General features: G+C 35.2%; 1 long non-coding RNA gene across 1 annotated transcript; it reads left to right on the top strand.

Moving 5' to 3' along the window:
- The first annotated feature begins 628 nt into the window (after positions 1–628).
- Positions 629–18,665, top strand: LOC119243645 (uncharacterized). Its single transcript, XR_005124799.2, has 3 exons — positions 629–779; positions 15,275–15,418; positions 18,386–18,665. It is a non-coding gene; the product is annotated as an uncharacterized LOC119243645 (long non-coding RNA).
- Positions 18,666–20,224: the final 1,559 nt, after the last annotated feature.

Here is a 20,224-nt window from a genome sequence, read left to right as displayed (position 1 = left end):
AAAAAAAAGTTGCTGCAAAGAAACGTAGAGGTTTTCCCTTCTATTTTTTTTGGGGGGGACTGGGGGTGGATCCACAGGATTTTGCCTATATTCTTGCAGCCCAGTAACATTACCTGTATATTGTTAGAGAAGACTTTCGTCCTTTTTCTTCTGGAACTCAGGGTGCTATTCTAAGTTGTAGACTCAGTATTCCTTAAGAAAATTATATTATTAAAAAAGGGACAAAATATTATAAAAAGATTAAGAAATGACAACAGATATTTCAGAAATGCTGAGATTCATAAACAAGTATCACCAAGATCTATATGCCAGGAAATTGAATAACCTTTATTTTTTTAAAGATTTATTTATTTATGCATACAAGACCTGGGGTACATGCCCGAGATGCAGGGGGTGAAAGGACTCACCAGAGACAAAATGGGGAACAGAACAGGCAGACTGACTGAAACACACTGTTGAGGGGAGCAGCAGGTGAGACAGGAGAGGTCTGCTGTGCCATGTGGATTGCTCCCTGGCTGGCTGGGGATCAAACTCATGCTGCAGAGGCTGTGGATTACTTCATAATGTGTTGTTTAAGCCCTTGCACCACCAGGGAGGCCCCTGAATAAACTTTATGACATGGGGGAATTCTTAGAAATCTAGAACCCTCTAAGACTGAATCTGTAAGGAGACAAAAACCTGAAAGCCCAATAAGAAGAAAGAAAATTGAAGCAATCAAATTCTCCCCAAAAAACAAAAGCCCAGACCAGATAGTAGTAAGTTCTTCTAAATCTTCAAAGGTGAGTTAATATCTATCCTTCTCAAACGCTTCCAAAAATATAGAGAGAAGATTTCCAAACACATTTTATGAGGTCAATATCACTCTGATACCAAAACCTACCAAAGACATCACACACAAAAAAGAAAATTACAGATCTATTTTTCTGATGAACGCAGATCTAAAAATCCTCAACAAAATCTTAGCAAACTGAATTCAACAATACATCAAAAGGATCATATATCATGATCAAGTGGGATGTATTCCAGGGTCACAGGGATGGTTTAACATCTGAAAATCAATCAATATAATTCATCACATCAACAAAAAGAAAGATTAAAATCATATGATTTTATCAACAGATGTAGGGAAAACATTTGTTAAGATTCAAAATATTTTATGATAAAAAAATTTCAAAAACAAAAAACATATGGAATATTTCTCAATATAATGAAGGTATATTATAACAAAACCATAGCCAACATCATACTCTATGGTGAAATACTGAAAGCTCTTTCTCTAAGAGTTGATATAGAAAAGTATGATCACTTTCACCACTGCTATTCAACATTGTTCTAAAAATTTCATTTAAAGCAATCAAGCAAGAGTAAACAATAAAAGTAATCCAAATTGGGAAAAAATAAGTAAAACTATAACTATTTACAAATGACATGACAATATACAAAGAAAACCCTAACAACTCCACTAAAAAACTATTGAAATAATAAATAAAGTTAGTAAAGCAGTAGAGTATAAAAATCAATTTGTAAAAATCAGTTGTATTTCTGTGATAAAGAGTGAGAGAAGTTGTATTTCTGTGGTAAACAGAAGAGAAAAAAAATCAAGCAAACAACACACATAATTGCATCAAAAAGAATTAAATACCTAGGAGTAAACTTAAAGGAGATTAAGGATCTGTACAATGAAAACTATAAGACACTGTTAAAACAAATAGAAGATGGCCTCCCTGGTGGTGCAAGTGGTCAAGCACAGTGCTCTGAGGCTATCCACAGCCTCTGCAGCCTCTGAAGCATGAGTTCAATCCCAGCCAGCCAGGGAGCTAACCCACATGGCACAGCAGACCTCTCCTGACTTACCCGCTGCTCCCCTCAGCAGTGTATTTCAGTGGATCCACCTGTTCTGTTCCCCACTCTGTCTCTGGTGAATCTTCTCACCCCCCATACCTCTGGCTTACACCTCAGTTTTTGTATGCATAAATAAATAAATCTTTAAAAAAAAAAAAAAAGGAAAGACAGAAAAGATAGAACAAAGTGGAAAGATATCCCCTGTTCACAGATTGGAAGAATTAACATTGTTAAGGTGGCCATCCTACCCAAATTAATACACAGATTCAATCCAATCCCTACTGAAGTTACATGGCATTCTTAAAAAAACAGAACAAACCATACTGAAATTCACATGGAATTACAAGAGATCCTGAATATCCAAAACAATCTTGACAAAAAAGAGATAGAGTGCTGATATCATATTCCCAGACTTCAAACTACATGACAAAGCTATAGTAATCAAAATAATATGGTGCTAGTACAAAACAGTTACACCAACCAATGGAATAGAATTGAAAGCCCAGAAATAACCTGCACATCTATAAACAGTAAATCTATGACAAAGGAACTAAAAGTTTACACCTCAGAGGGCCTCCCTAGTGGCGCAAGGAGTTAAACACAGCACTGTGAAGCTATCCACAGCCTCCACAGCCTCTGCAACACAAGTCAATCCCTGGCTAGCCAGGGAGCTACTCACATTGGCACAGTAAACCTCTCCTGGCTCACCCGCTGCACCCCTCAACACTGTGTTTCAGTCAGTCTGCCTATTCTGTTCCCCACTCTGTCTCTGGTGAATCCCTCTCACCCCCAGCACCTCTGGCCTGTACCCCAGTTCTTGTATGCATAAATAAATAAATAAATCCTTAAAAAAACGATTATATTTAAAAGAAAAGTTTACACTGGAGAAAGGAGAGTATCTTCCACAGTGGTGTTGGGAAAACTAGCTAGCCACATACAAAAGAATAAAACTAGATCACCATCTCACAAATTAAACAAATAATAACTCAAAATGGATTAAAGACATGGATATAAGATGTAAAACTATAAAGTATATTGCAGGAATTAAAACACCCCATGACACTGACTTTAGAGATGTATTGGAGCTTATTCTCCAAAGGCAATAAAAACCAAAGCAAATATAAACAAATGGGAACAAATCAAACTAAAAAGCTTCTGTACAGTGAAAGAGACTGTCAGTAAAGCAAAAAGACACCCTACTGAATAGGAGATAATATTTTCATAGCATACATTTGATAAGGAGCTCATATACAAGATCTACAAAGAACTCAGACAATCCGACAAAATTTATAAACCAATCAAAAAATGTAAAGAAAAACTAAATAAGCAGTTCTCCAATGAAGACATACAGATAGCAAAGGGCACATGATAAGGGGGGGGTGCAATTGTATGGGGAATATAACCATAATGAAAATGCACACATTGTGCAAAGATGAAAAATGATGTAAGAATTATATAAAATAAAATATTAAAAAAAGAAATGCTTATCATCACTTATCAACAGGGAAATGCAAATCAAAACTGCAATGAGATACCATCTCACACCTGTGAGAATGGCCTTTATCAAAAAGTCCAGAAATAAGAAGTGTTAGTGAAGGTATGAACAAAAAGGAATCCCTGAAAGCTATTGGTGGGAATTGCAGCCCTATGAAAAACAGTATGAACGTTTCCCCAAATGTTAATAATAGATCTACCATGTGACCCAGCAATTCCCTCATAGGTATCTACACAAAGAATGCAAAAACACTAATTTGAAGGGATATATACACTCGTATATTCTTTGCATCCCTATTTACAATAGCAAAGTTTGGAAAGAAGCTAAATGCACAAGGACAGAGGACTCGGTTATTTAAAAGATGAAATGTTGCCATTTGCAACAATATGGATGGAAATAGGTTAATGTTAAGCAAAATAGTCAGGAGAATACAAATACCGATGGTCTCACCAACATATGGACTATAGAGAAAGAAAACAGAGGGTCAGACAAAATCTAACCAATAAAAAACCCTTGGCATCTGACTGCAAAACTGAGGCAACCAGAATATGAGTGGAGTAAGGTAGGGGCTCGGGAGGCAGGGAGACAAGCAGAACATAGTGGAAGATTATTGGGACTTCAGTAGTGGCCATGGTATGAAAACATACATTTGTAGAGGATCTATAAGCCCTGAAACAAATACAGTGCTGTAAACCAACATTACCACAATAGACCTAATTAGGAAAAAAAAAAAAAAGAGAGAAAGTTCTTCTTTACTGTGTTTTTAGGTTTTCTATTTTGCTATGTTTTTATTTGTGCTTCTTTACAGATTCAGGTGCACAGACCTGGAAGATAATATTCCTTTATTTCTTTGCTAAATCTTTGTTCACATGAGGGCTCTCTTTTTGTATTTTAATAGTTTCTACCTTTTCTCCTTTATTATCATAACTCTTTCCAAAGACTCCTACTCTCCTATGTTTATTTTACATGTACTCTCAATAAATTCTCCATGTGTGCGTATGTGTGTATGTGTATGTAGTGCTTTACACTATGCTTATTTTGACCTGCAATAAATAACACCATGAAATGCCTCATCATGTTTCTTACTAGTTTATGCTCAGCAATAATTTGAGATTTATCCATTGCTACATTTAATCATTGTTTGTTATCTATGGCTGCTGCACAAAGTCTACACATGTGTTGCAGGTTTTATTTCTCTATTTCTCTAACTTATAAGAGATATAGATTGCTTATAAGTAATCCATATCTCTTACAAGTAAGATAAAAGTCACTATAAGTCAATAAATGTTTCTGTAAACATCTCTTCGTTGATTTACACAAATTTTTCCCTAGATATATAACCAAGAATAGACTTCCTGGCCTCCCCTGGTGGCACAGTGGTTGAGCGCTGGATTGCGAGGCTCCCGGCAGCCTCGGCAGTGCCAGTTTGATCCCCAGCCACTGGCGAGGGTCCCACAAAAAAAAAAAAAAATAGACTTCCTGGTTCATAAAACTAGGTTCATTCTTCATATTATTTAGACATTGTCAGATTGCTGCCCAGAACGGCATGACAATTACTCATGTCTTCATCAGCACCTAATATTAGTCAGTTTTCTAAGCTGAAATGTAGGCTTAAAATCATAAATCGCTGTTGTTTTACTTTGCCTTTTTACTTTGCCATTTACTAGGGTGTTAAACATCTTGTTACAGATTTATTAACCATTCAGCTTTCTCCTTCCGCAAAATGTCCACATAAACACTTTGCCCAATTTCTATTGGATTTATTGTACTTTTCTCTCTAATTTATAGTATTCCAGCTATTGATTGTTTGCTTGCTGACAATGGACACTGCAAATATCTTCAATTACTTCATCATTTATTTTGTCTTTGATGTTCCTCATAGCATGGAAAATCTTTATTTTTGATATAATAAAATCCATCTGTTTTCCCACTTAGACTTTTTACTATGGTCCCCTTTTTATTATTCCTACTCTAACTTCTCAAAGATTTCCCCCTCACTTCCTGTTATTTTTATAATTTTAACTTATACATTTAGGATTTTAATTCACCTGCAGCTCACCTTTACACACAAAGTGAAGTGAAATTTAATGTTTTTACCCAATCAGTGTGCCAATTTTCCATGTATCATCAAATACAATCCCTCAAGATTTGTGTTGCTTCTGCTACACAAATCAACGTGCACTAGCATGGTTTTCTTTTCTTCACCACAAGATTTTTCATTGACTTCCATAGAAAATTGTACCTTTTGTTGGTATAGCTTTTCAAAGTGGAGCATAACTCTGAATACTTGCTCCAGCTTTTCAAAATCATCTAGACTTCAAGTGTGCTCATTGTTTCATATGAATTTTAGGTCAGATTTTCCCATTGTCCAAAAATATCTGCTGGAATTTTAACTGATTCTAAATTGAATGTATACAACAACCTGGAAAAATTAACATTTTTATGGCCTTCCTGGTGGCGCAAGGGGTTAAGGCACAACATATGAAGCTATCCGCTGCCACTGCAGCACGAGTTTGAGCCCCGTCCAGGGAGCTGCACACATGGAACAGCAGACCTCTCCTGCTCGTCCTCTGCTCCCCTCAGCAGTGTATTTCAGTCAATCCGCTTGTTCCGTTCCCCACTCTGTCTCTGGTGAATCCTCTCACCCCCCCTCCCCCACACCTCTGGCCTATACACCAGCTCTTGTATGCATAAATAAATAAATCTCAAAAAAATTAACATTTTTAGTATTCCTATCTATGAGTAAGCTAAATATTATTTTCAAGTCTTTGTAAAATGTTTTTAACGGTTTTCAATTTTCTACATAACATGATTCATTTTGTTTGAAATTTTCTATAAACTCAATAATTTATTTTGATAACATTTTAATTATTTTTCTAGATGACTGAGTGTTACATATGATCATTACTGATTTTGTGTATTCACTTATATGTGGCAATCTGGCACAAATTTTTTTCTTGATTTTTCCAAGTAACTCAATTTAGAGGCAAATAATGACCGTTTTCTTTCTTCCTTTCTTTTTATAGCTTATGTCTTTACTTGGCCTAAACTTCTAGAAGCCTGTTAAATATTAATAGTAATAATTTATAAAATGAGAAGGTAAAAAGTAGGAAGAGAAAGTGGAGAAGAAGAGTTTGCCTATCAAAGTACTACTTTTCTTCAGATACTACGTATTTTACTTATATTAACTAATTGGCTTCTAAACCTTTCAATATAAGTACTGCTATTATTCCCTATTTAAAGAAGGAGAAAATGAGGCACAGAGAATTCAGTAACTTGACCAGATCCATGGCTAGCAAGCGCTAGCTTGCAAGTGATAGACATTGTCATTTTACCTTCAATATTCAAGTGCATTTAAAATCTCTTTAGTATCGGGCCTCCCCGGTGGCACAGCGGTTGAGCGCTGGGTTGCGAAGCTGCCCACAGCCTCTGCGGCACCAGTTCGATCCCTGGCTGCTCCCTGGCCAACGGAGGAGGGTCCCACATGGCGCGCAGACCTCTCCTGCCTGTTCTGCTCCCCGCTCTGGCTCTGGTGAATTTTCTCACCCTCCCGCGCCTCTGGCCCGTACCCCAGTGCTTGTATAAAATAAATAAATCTTAAAAAAAAAATCTCTTTAGTATCTTGTGCAGATGCGTAATAGGCATCTGAAAAAAAAATGATCATAATCATTTATCACCTGGGAAATGCAAATTAAATCTACAGTGAGATACCACTTCACACCTATGAGAAAGACCCCTATAAAAATATCAGAAACAAGTGTTGGTGAGAATGCAGGAAAAAAAATCCTCCTAAACTACTGGTGGGAATTCAGACTGGTCCGCCCCTGTGGAAAACAGCATTAATATTTTCTCAAAATATTAAAAACAGATCAGAAGAGGTAGGTGGGAATTGTATGGGAAATATAACCAAAATGAAAATGCATGTATTATGCAAAAATGAAATGATATAAGAATTATATAAAATAAAATAATTTATAAAACAAGAATACACAATAGAAAAAATAATTTTAACCTAAAAAAAAATAGATCTACCACACAATCCAGTAGTTCCACTCTTTGGTATCAACCCAAAAATGGAAAACACTAATTTGAAGGAATATGTGCACTCTTGCATTCATCACAGCACTATTTACAATAGGCAATTATGGGAACAGCCTAAATGTCCAAGGATTAAGAAGATGTAATAAACACACACACACACACACAATGCAAATACGGTTGATTCCACCAGCTAGGTTTTGCCACTGTAAAGTTATAAAAAAAGATGAAATGTTGCCATTTGTAACAACATGGATGTAACTGGAGAGGGTTATGCTACATAAAATAAGAAGAAGACAAATACTGGATGATTTCACTCAAATGTGGAATATAGAGAAGCAAAACAAAGGAACAGACAAAACCAAACCAGAACAAACCCTTGAAATCTGACTGTAGAATTGAGGATACCAGAATAGGGGAGAAAATTGAGTTCCCAGTGGTCTAAGGTGGAAGACTATGGTGGTGGGTGTGGTGAAGTGACATACATCTGAAGAGGTATGAAACTATACAGTGTTGTAAGTCAAGGTAAATAATGCAAAAAAAAAAAAAAAAGAGTGGTGTCTTATGTAGTTGAATATCATACATATATATATATTTAAATCTTGTCTTCAGGAATATTAATCACATAGATATTATTACTGTTTTACTTTCCAGAATTCAATTTGTGTCCAATTTTTAAAATTTGCATTATTATTCATTTCATTTTGTTTATCTTTTGCTCAGGACCATAACTGCTTGATCAAAAGTATCCTGAATTCTACTACTTATAGGTAGCATTCATTGGTGTAATGTTTTCTCTTCTTTTAAGCTCCAGTACTTTCCTGAGTCTGCCAGCTTATTTAGCATTTCCTTCCACTCTTTAATCATCTCTTCGTGTTGAGAAAGATCAAAGAATTTAGTATTTTATATTATGGAAATATACAGTAGTAGGGGTGCTACATAATCTTACATGGTTATAAAATTTCTGCATAGATTCAGAAAGTTAAAATACATCCCTACAATAACCACTTAAAAGAAATATAAATAAGCAGTATACAAAAGCCCAATAGACAAATTAAAATCAGTTCCCAAAAAATATTCAAAATTCCAAAAGAAAAGAAAGAAGTAACAAAGAAATAGAAAACATTGCCACATATAGTTTAAAAGTGCATTGAGTAAAAGGAGATAGTCAATGCTACAACTCCATGTAAAGATTTTGATACTCTTGTCCTACAAATTGATAAAGCAAGTAGGCAAAATGTTAAGTATATAAATGATCATTCCCTGATTGATATTGATGGCACAATTGCAGGTTGTACATTCTCTTCAGGTGCACATAGTCCATTAAATAAAATGGACTATACAGAGAGTAAAATAAGTTTTAAAAAGATTTGAAAGGCCTAGAGTTCCAAAGGAAATAATTTTTTTATACAAAATAAAATTAAAAATCAAAAAGATAATTGGAGAATCCTTATTTGAAAACTAAATATCTCACTACTAAATGAACTATTGATCAAAGGAAAATTAGATTTTGAGTCAGAATAAAAATACATAAAAATTTTAAGATGTGGCTAAGAACATGTTTGGAGTAATTTGTAGCTTTAAATATTTACCTTACAAAGAAAAACATTTTAAAATAAGTAACTAAGCTTTCACGTTATGAATTAAAAAAGAAAAGTAAGTCTAATACAAATAGGAAGAAGGAACTAGTTAAGAGCAGAAATTAATAGATATTTAAAAGCAATTTAGAAATAGGAGAAATTAAAGCCAAAGACAGTGTTTTTGGAAAGAAAAAGAAAAAACACAAATCAACAGCAATGAGAAATAGGTTGTTGATACAGATCCTGTAAAGATAATATGAACATCTAAATGAAATAGAAAACTTCTTTCAAAAACACATCCACTAAAATTGCCACAAAATGAAAGAAAATCAAAATAGACTTATAATTACTTAAAAAAAAAATTAAGAAGTCCTTCCTACAAAGAAAACTCCATGTTCAAATGATGTGACTGGTGAATTTTAAACCCATTTAATCCAAACCCTGTTGAATACATAGGAGAAGAGATATTCCCAACTTACTCTATATTAGCTATTACAAAAGAAAATTATAGACCCCTATCTTTCATGAAAATAGGTTCAAATATACTTAACAAATTTAGCAAACTGAACCCAGGATAGGGATAATTGCAGTTAATCAAAGTTGATTTAACATTTGAGAATCAATGCAATCCATAACATGAATAAAATAAAATTGAAAACTGTACCATCATTTTAATAGACACAGAAAAATCATTTGACCCAAAAAGTCCATTTATAATTTTTAAAAACTACCAAGCAAACTAGGATGGAAGGAAATTTTCTAAACCTAATGAAGGACATTTAAAAGGAGTCTACAGCAATATACTTAATGATGAAATATTGAACACTTTCTTCCTAAGATCAGGAACAGAGCAAGAATGTCTATACTTTCTACTTTTATTCACCATTTTAGTAGAGGCGTAGCCATTGCAAAGAAACAAGCAAAATAATAGGAATAAAGATGAGAAATAAAGTAGAACAACTTACAACTAGTTCTACTTTATTACAAGTAGTTCTACTTACAAGATGTTGCTCCTCCACAATCCTGCAGCATTTTGTGCCCCCATTCTGACAACCTGGAATAGCCATTTCACTGTTTTCAGTTTCAGAAAGAAGCTCAGAGTCAAATTTGTAGTGGCCCAGTAACTACTACACTTAGATAAGCACTCTGAAATCATAAAACTTTCTTCCTCATTTTCCCTTCCCAAAACTTCTATCTGCATGTTTTCTAATAAATATGTTATATCTCCCAGGCAAATGGATCATATCTATTTTTTAAAGATTTCTTTATTTATGTATACAAGAACTGGGGTACAGGCTAGAGGTATGGGGGGTGAGAGGAGTCACCAGAGACAGAGCAGAGAGAAAAACAGGCAAACTAACTGAAATACACTGCTGAGGGGAGCAGCAGGCAAGACAGGGGAGGTCTGCTGTGCCAGATGGGTCAGCTCCCTCACTGGGGATTGAACTCGTTCTGCAGTGGCTGTGGATAGCTTCAGAGGTTGTGTCTTAACCCCTTCGGCCAATAGGGAGACACTCTTTGTCAAATTTCTGATAAGAGTCTAAGAACAGACAAACTGCAAAGCATAGATATTAATCTCTTTTTTTTTTAAGATTTATTTATTTATGCATACAAGAACTAGGAGACAGGCCAGAGGTGCGGGATGGGGGGAGGGGGTGTGTGAGAGGATTCACCAGAGACAGAGTGGGGAACCAGAATAGGCAGACTGACTGAAATACACTGCCAATAGGAGCAGCGGGCTAACTCAATCAAACTCATGCTGCAGAGACTGCAGATAGCTTCACAGTGCTGTGCTCAACTCCTTGTGCCGTCAGGGAGGCCCAATCTACCTCTACTCCTATCCTTCTCATGGCCCAGGTAGAAGGTATCTTTTATCTTTCCTAGGAGCAGGCCTCATCTGTGAGGTCAAACAGAAACCAAGACTTTATATTAAACAATTTGAATTGTCAGTGCTTTTCTTTAAAATGGTTCCAATCGTGGGCTCTAAAGTTCTTACATGTTCTAATAACATCCCATTTTAACCATATCTATTTTTAATTGAGATTGCTGTTTTTAACACAAATTAGCTCCTATATTTTGTTTTATAACCATAAAGATAAATTTCATGTACTTTGAAGTAACTACGATTACACAAATAAAGGCCTTATTTTAAAGAAGGAATGAATGTTTTAGCAAAGAATATTTTAGAATTTCTTCCCAATCAGGAGGCACATATATTAATGAAATATGACTTTTTGATGACTCATCAGACTCTAACCAAATAAATGTCGGCACAAACGTGCAAACATTCAAAACCCATCTATCTCTATCTCTATGACAAAGAGAGAGTAGATTTGCTTATTGTGGTTGCTAATGATCACACTTCAGTATTTACCAATTAGTTTTGTGGGTTATTTTTAAGGGAAAAATAACTTCTTCTGTAGAAGACAGAAGATATTTTTGTTACAAACCATACATGGATCATGGTACATATTATACCATCAGAATCAAGAAATTAATAGAATTTATAACATCAGAGAACTTTTGTACAGTAAACAATTATTTTTTACAAATGGAAACACTTAATACCATTCATTTAGTAATAATGCTTTGAACATGTGTTATCCATGCAACACTACATCATTTCAAGATAGGTAAAGAAGGGAAAAATATTAAAGAAAACAATATTTATCCCATGAGTTTCTTAAATTTAGATAAAGCACCAGAACACAAATCCATGAAATATATGTGATGATTCCAAGAACATAAGTGAAGAAATGTACAACCAGGAAAATCATTTTTGTTAATTTCATGCAAGTATTGAAGGAAGAACTTAAGCCTCCCAGGAGGCTCCCGGGAGGACAGCTGGAGGTGGCATGCTGAGGTTTCAGGAAGCCTTGTGGCAGCTGTGGCAATGAGTAACAGAGGAGTTCCATGAGAGTGGTATGACTCACTGGGGTTTAGAAAAAATATATACTATATAATTTTAAAAGTAGAAAAATTTGGGGAATACTCTCCCATTCCCTTCCCTCTTGGGGTATTTCAGCAGGAATACCTGCTTTCATGGACACATCTAGCAATTTCTATCTATCTTTAGTTAACAAGTGTAAATATTACCGAGGCTTTTGACAAGGTAGTGTATATTCAGTTCCCTTAAAAAAGTCAAAAATAAAACAGTCTCCCCAATCAAACATAATTAATCTTCATTAATAAGGAAGATCATTTTTTATACAGGTAGTAAAACTTTTAACTGTCCCAATCAATTAGTGTTAAAAAGAAAGTGAAAGGCAGATAAAGGAGAATTCTTAGCAATGAAACCACAGCAACACATCCATTTGAATTCTGAATAAAAAAAAGTCAGTCTATAATTTCTTTAAATTGTTTTAAATCTTACCTGTTAAAGAAGGTCGAAAATCAGCTCCAAACCAACAGAAGAGATGTAGTCTGACAGCTTTGAAGAACTTACATCTGAAATCTTGACACATATACAGAACACACATACACACAAACAAAAAAAAAAAAAGGGAAAAAACTTTCCACAAACTTTGAAACCATGTGACTCCAACTTGGGTCCTGCAGCAACTTCTCCTTTTTCCTTGTTTGTTCATATTCAAAACTTTCATGCTAATGTACAGAGATTTATTCATTATAAGCAGTTGGTTTGCATTTAGTTCTCTTTGTGTAAGGCTTAACCAGAAATTAAATAACATATTTTGGTGAAAAGTCGAATTTCTTTTCTGTGACTATTTCTTTTAATTACTACAAATATTAGAATCAACTGTTATAGAGGTGACTATTTTAACTGCTCTTTGATATCTTTGCCATTAGTTTCACCTAATTCATCAAATTATGATTCAATAGTGTAAACAGTAGAGGAAAATTCAAGAGGTGAAATGTTATTAAGAACCCCTGTACCCAAGTGTCTCCAGCCCAGAGTAGAATTTTAGAGAGGGTAGAGGGGAAGAGGGGGGGAGGAGGGGAGGGGGGAGAAGGAGCTGGTAGAGCCCATGAGGAAAATATAGGAAATGACTCATTTATAAAGCAGTGTTTGGTGCCACAAAGTATTTTCATTACCTTTAATTATTTAACTACTATTAAAGAATGTACTAGTACATTCCACACACATATTACTGACTATATATCTGGGACCTAAATGAACTAGGTAAGAAAAATCTACTTTTAGAAGTTTATATTCATGGAAACGTAAAATCAAAAACAAATAAAACCCATACCCAATTATTATAACCAGTCTCTGGTATTGGTATTTCTCAAACTAGTTGGACAAGTTTTGAATAAAAAGAGAAACCCCTGCTCTCTCATCTTAAAAAAGAGGACCAATACTGTTATATAGTTAATTGAATAATTGAGAATATAAAATCTTAAAAAGTTATTTTGTTATATACAAGCTTCAGACTTATTCTTGCTCATAAATTAGCTTTTAAAATAATCAATATTAGCTATAACCCAAGTTTATAAAAATGTACAAGGGGTTTCTTAGGGGGAAAATGCTAAAGATGAGTCTTCTTTTACCTTTTGTTTTTTTAAGCACAGTATTTTGTTTTTTTTAAATTCGGTCCCAACTGTAAGCGTAAATGATGGCACTAAAGGGCAAATATTTATTGGCATCTGTAATGGAATTTATTAATCAGTTATGTTAAAAAATCTAATACTTCTTCCAGAAAGATAATGAAAACTATGTTAAATTTATTTTTCAGAAACAGTTCTTTGATATTCTGATTTGAATATGATAACAGCAACCAAATAAAGTGGAAGTTCCTTAAAAGCCAAACCATAGACTTTTAGTCCGGTATCTTCTCATTATATTCTATGATATTGGAAATAGTTGTCAATGTTGAACAAGTTTATAATATTAAAATATATAATTCTTAGGAAAATGATAATAGAAAAAGATGAATCATTGGTTTTGATCATGTAGTCATTCACCTTTGAACCAGAAGCAAGATTTATTTACCATATTTTCCTCTACTTATTTATAATTTGATATTTTCCTATTAGTGGAGTAGAAATAGAAAGTTATTATCATTAAAGATCAGAACAGGTGTTCATGGTACTAGCAGTTTGGTACTAGCTCTGAATAGTATTAATACCTGTAACCAAATATATTTGAAAAACAAACTCCAGCATCCTGTTGCTATAGAAATAAAGTGAACAATCATAAAAAGATAGAGCTCTCTTTCAAAACATCTTGGTTAGTCTCTTTCTTAAAAAAAAAAAAAAAAAAAAAAAAAACCTTATCTCTGTTCCCAGTAACAATAACAAAGTAGAAAAGTAACCGAACATGAAGATCATCTTTTACAGCATTTTTTTGGCAAAGATTCAAATGAGTGCATAGACATTTTATGAATTCTGAAACTTGACTTGAATTTCTACATGCTACTTGAATTACCTTAGAATTATCTATCAAATAAGAATTTTTCAGTGAACTGGTTAATTTTGAGTCAAGGGGAAAAAAAATCTTTAAATGTATTTGACTGTTGCTAATCTACTTGAAACCCAGGGCATTAATGAAACAAAACAGGAAAAAAATCCAAAATAGCATTCAAATCAGTCAGAATAATATACTAGCCATTTCAAAAACATTTATTTGCATGAGCAACTTTGCATTGGTTTACATGCATGAACAAAGTTCTCCTTTCAGCTACATGGTTAGAAATGAGAATTCCATGACAAGCAAGAAAATTAATATTAAATGCAATAGTCAAAATGAACTTTCATTATTCTTTTATTTAGCTCAAGAAAATTCTAGATAATGACTACTTTGATAGAGACATTTTGAAAGTTTTCAATTTTTGAAAGTTTTCAATTAAATGTAAAAATTAGCAACACTAAATTAATGCAAGCAAGTTAAACATGAAGTAATATATCTGATCTACTGTGCTGCAGGAGTTTTTTGATATGTGATAAAATAACCATTAACTTGCTTAGCTAATGAAATAAAATCAATTTTATGCACTTCCCAAATTGTTAAAAGATGATGGAATCTCAATATTGTCTCCTCCCCGAGAGAAGGCCTGCAGGGGAAGCTCAAGGTAACTGTAAAATGGATGATCTCACATGAATGTCAAGTCTCACTTCATAATTATTTCAGAACACAGTGTAGACTATTTGGCTGCCTATATAAAACCTCCATGTATTAAACTTAGAAACAACTTTTAGAATAACGCTCTCAATGTGATTTAACGGGCATAAATACTAAAAGTTGAACAAATTCTATCCAATAATAGACAAGATAAAGATTATTTGCATTTTGTCAGTAAAAGCTGCTGTATAGGTTAATTACTCTTGCAGGACCTGACTCAAATTTCTATCCATGAGGCAGACAGAGTTTCAAGATTTTTAAACTGCTCATCTAGATGAAGAAGTGAAATACGATGGAGGAAGTGGTTCAGTGTTAACTGCAACTTGGATAAGGTTGTTAAGCCCCATTGCTTCTGACTTGTAGTACTTAAAACTTCTATATGAGGTATGATAATGAATGTACTTTTTGATGATTTTCACATGAATGTGCCACCCTCATCCCAGAGTTCCCATTTTACCTGTTGTAGTTGATGACATCATCATGTGTCCAGGATAAACTCCCAAACGATCCAATTCTTCTTTTACTGATCATCAAATCCCAAAAATTTCATCCATTAAATAAATTTCTCTCAAATTTGTTTCCTCCTCTCCATTCTCAAGTATTCATAATCTCTTGGTTAAACTTTTCAAGAATCTGTTAATTAACCTGCTAGCCCCTTCACATTTATCCCTCCTGCTGCTAGAGGTAATAACTATCAAAGCAAGTTACTCACCTATACAGTAAGATCCACATTTTTTAAACATATGGTAAATCCATTCCATAAGGCTATCCAGTTCACATTCCTAGGCGCATCTTTCACTATAAATTATCCCACCCATCCATCTCCATCCCCTCCTAGCTGCACCCCACCCTCAGCCCCCATCTCTGGACACAATGTGCTCGCAGGTCACCCTTTCCAATGCTTTCAGACTTTCTTCTATGTGTGCCTTTGAAAACAGGAAACACATTATTCATAGTTTGTAAATGCCTTATAAAAGAGATAAATGTGCTTAATACATATGTAAAACATTTGTTTTGTCTTTAAAATAATGGAGTAAATAAAGCAAAGTGATGGAAACCCCTAAGGTAAACAGACTACTTCTGAACAGGTTATAAAATGTAAACTAGAGAGAGATGGATATACCAGGTGATCTTCAAGAATATTTCAGTTATTTTAGTCCATAAGCACACTCTTTATCATTCTTACATGAATATTATCTGAGCAAAAAAATAAAAACAGTCCAAATTGCAGCTGAAAATCCAGATGGCAAACAGAAGAATATTCAATAATCAACATTCAATAGTGAGTCCCTCATAGGCAGTAGTGAAATCTCCTCTTTCACACACTGAAAAAAAAAAAAGAAAGAAAGAAACTCACTATACAGAAAGGGAAACAGGCAAATAAAGAATAAATGACTTGTCTAAATTAATGGTTCTTAACCATAAAATCCAGATATGTTAATATATTAAAATCCATTTGAACATACAAATCCGTCACATCAAATAATTTGTTACTATTAGAGAGTCAAAATTTATGAATGGCTTTTTAAAAATTGATAATGAATGGATTCAAAATGATCCTTCTAATGTTTAATTTTTCTTTAATAGTATCTATTGTGTCACTTCTGAATAATACCCAAGGCTATGACACTACAATATCTCTTACAAGTATTGTCTTTCAATGATTATGTGTAGTAAGGTGATATCGATTTCCTAAGGCACAAAGCCGATTTATCTCACTGTAATATTTATTTCTTTCAAATTCCCCAATTCTCTATAAAGCATTGCAATCAAGAAAGATGCATAAGCAGTAATTTGTTAAAGGACATAAGTTATACACACACACACACATACACACACACACACATACACACATGTTTTTTTTTGACCAGGTAGCATTCTGTCCAAATACTTCTGCATCAAATCCAGCATATAAAATAATTAACAGACTAAAGTTTTCTATGTGGAAGATTTCTAGATGTGTTTGATTCATCAAAAAACACCTTTCTCAGTAGTTTTTCTTTTTTGATAGTTTTTTTTTTTTGATAGTTTTTCTTTTCAAGTGAGTATTTTCTTTCTTTGTCCAAACTGACAAAATTTAAATTTTAGACAAATTACCAAATGGTCTATTTGTCACTTTCATTTGATAAAGATGTTAGATACCTAATATCTAAATCCAACAAACTATACCTTAATCTTTTCAAAAGTACTTTTGTTGATAATAATTTTTGTCATTTTATTTCAAGACTTGTATTATCAACATCAGTTAATTTCCAAAGGGAATTAGTTTAGTAACCACGTTGAAGCTTGAATATTCCTGAGTTAAAAAAAAAAAGTTCCTTTTAATTTTGAATTCAAATTTATGGAAAACTATTTCAATTTGAAAATGAAAACTGTCTTGCTTTTCATTTGAGTAGTTTACCACAGTTTCCTACATTTGATTTATGGTCTTACTAAATCTATAATGATACACACTCTCGATGGTGGTGATGTGGTAATTATAAAAATAAAGATTGTTGAAAAATAAAGTCAGTCACTTCACAAGTTGACAAATAATCTTAAAATGCATTATTTCAAGGAGAGGAATTTTAAATTTTTGATGTAAAATGCAGCAAATTACCATAGACATGTTAAGTGTAGTTCTACTGACTTGTAAAGTTTTAGAGTGATAAGTTATATATAGCATGGCTACTCTGTACATATCTGATAACAAATTATTTTTCATCGTTACTTTTGGTTGCATCACACTTTAAAAACTCAAGAAATTAAAAAAAAAAAAGTCCAAACATTTTCCTTTAAAATAATAATTTTCACTCTGTTGAAATTTAGTTTTGTAGATTTCCATTACTCTTCCATTTTTAAAGTGGTTCTTTTCCTTAAAGTTAAAAAAAAAAAGGAAAAGAAAGCAGTATTTCTTGTTTCTCCTGGAACAATTGAACACTTGGCCATTTTCCTAGGAAGCCACTTCAATACCCAACAAAAGAAAACTTTGGACTGGACAGATGGCTTTATTTACTTAGGTAAAGTTCACATCTGAATGTTTGCCAGACTTGTAAAACCTCATTGTCCAAGAAAGATTGCCAAGCAGTGCGTGTGCCCACACACTCGTGCAGCGTAAATGGCGGCCGCAGAGGCGCGTCTTCCTCCGGGTGAGGTGCCTCCCGCTTGCCCCCTGCCTTCCGCCCTGCGCTCCGCGGCCTGGTGCTGCCTCTCAGGAGAACTGGCCACCCACCACCGCACCAGGCAAAAGAGGTTCTGTCATCATAGGATGTAACTTATGTATTCATAAAAACTGAAAAACCTACCTCGCTAAGATGCTTTATTTCCCTTTCCTAGCATTTCTTTTCTAACAGCTTGCCATTGTTTTTCAAGGAGGGGGTTTCTGCTGCCGAGTGAGGGATTTTTAATTACTTCAGACTGAGGGCACCTGGCCGCCACAGCTTCCACAGTCAGTGAGTGTTTCTAAAGAGCTGACTCCTGCGCTGGACTCAGGAACTGGAACAAAAGATTAATTATGCACACCTGGTGCTGCCCATTTGCTCACAGACTCCAACAAGTTTCACTGGATGTGTTAATGTGGGTGCCCTCCCCACTTTCTCTCAGCTCCTTGAGCATCCTTATTCTCGTTTCATAGAATAAACTTAAGTTTTAAAAAACCAAACTTTTTCCTTTTCCCAATCTCCCGTTCTTTGATTATATGTATTTGCTTGACATGCTTGTTTTAAAATTGTGGTTAATTATTTAAGAAGCAGTTATTTTCATTTCTAAAAACTATGGATAATAAAAGGTTATGGACGCTGAGCCCTGGTAGGTCCTGGACTTGCACTGTCTAATCTCTTCCGGCGCTGTTATTTTGAGCTTCGTTTCACTGAGGAGGGAGGGTAGTTGGAGAAGCTTCGGTTAATATCTGAGGAATCCAGGGCGGTCCTGAGAAACCAGCTAATTCACATCATCTGTTTGCTCATCAAGCCTCATGTAGATAATAACACCCATGATCTTGATTCCACACCTAAAGAATCAGAAAACTCTCGGTTTACCTTAGAAACGCTGTAGAATTCAATTCCTTTTCACCATATCCATTATGATGATCTCAGCCTCCATGGCCTTTTGCCTGGGTTAGAGCAGAGCCTCCTGACCATGGCTGGTTGCGCGCTGACCTCTGTGCTGTCTACCTTGCATCTCCAGCACCCGCGCTTCACATACCCTTCAGATCCACTCGGGACCAGGACCATCAAGGCTCTGTCTGAGTCTTGTCCCTGACCTCTAGCTAACTTCCTCCAGTCCTTCTGATACAGGGCAGCAAGGGGCAATAAAACTGCCCAAGGACACTGCCCATATAGTTTGCCGGTCACCATCTGAGTTCTTCACTCACACACACAATTGCAAGAGTTCAGAGAAAAATAATGGGATTTACTTAACAAACCAGGGAAAGCAAAGAGTTTCTGAAGCCACAAGTGGCCATTTACCTCACCTGAAACAGTGTCCAGTGTTTTAAAGTCCTAAACACAAAGGATCCCAAGATGGCATCTTCCTGCCACTGAGGACCTAGAGCATGTGGAAGCCAGACTATAGGCTGGGATCCAACTCATAAAGACAACAGAAGACACAATAGGAGATGCTCATGGAGCTGCCAAGATGCCCCAGCACAGCACCAGACAAGCGACACTCAAAACAGCAGCTGCAGTGGCTGAATGACCCAATATATAGCCACATTTATGTACCTCAACGAAGCACCTGACTCCAGGTCTTCGCCTTCCTTTTCAGGACATAACCGCAGCCAAACTGGGAACAGTTTCAGTCACTTGGCTACCTGCAAAGTCTCTGAACTTTTCTTCTCCAAGGTTAGCTGCTGGAAGCCTCCCCATGTCCCCCAGAGGCCATCAACAGCCTTCTGGAAGATCAGCATTGTGGGGCCAGAAATGGCCGCCCCCAGAATCGCTGAAGATCTGAAATCCCAAACACTGAAATCCTGGGGCTGCTTTTGCAGTCCCTTATATATCTTATCAGAGACTCTCCCACCAACACTTCTTTCCACATTTCCCCTGGGATGATCATCCTCACCAGCACCCCCATCCAAGGGGCACCATTTGTAACAGTCTTTGGCTTCAGCCACCAGTTTTACTTTCTCCAGCTCAGTCACTTCCTTCCTGATTATTCCTAAAGCAGGAGAGGTGACACTTCACTCCCCTCTACCTGGAAGTCTCCTCCCCA

The sequence above is a fragment of the Talpa occidentalis genome, unplaced genomic scaffold (genome assembly GCF_014898055.3).
Source record: "Talpa occidentalis isolate TD23 unplaced genomic scaffold, MPIMG_talOcc4v2.1, whole genome shotgun sequence".
Classification (NCBI taxonomy): domain Eukaryota; kingdom Metazoa; phylum Chordata; class Mammalia; order Eulipotyphla; family Talpidae; genus Talpa; species Talpa occidentalis.
Note: the sequence above shows the minus strand (reverse complement) of the source record. Positions and strands in the feature narration are given on the sequence as shown.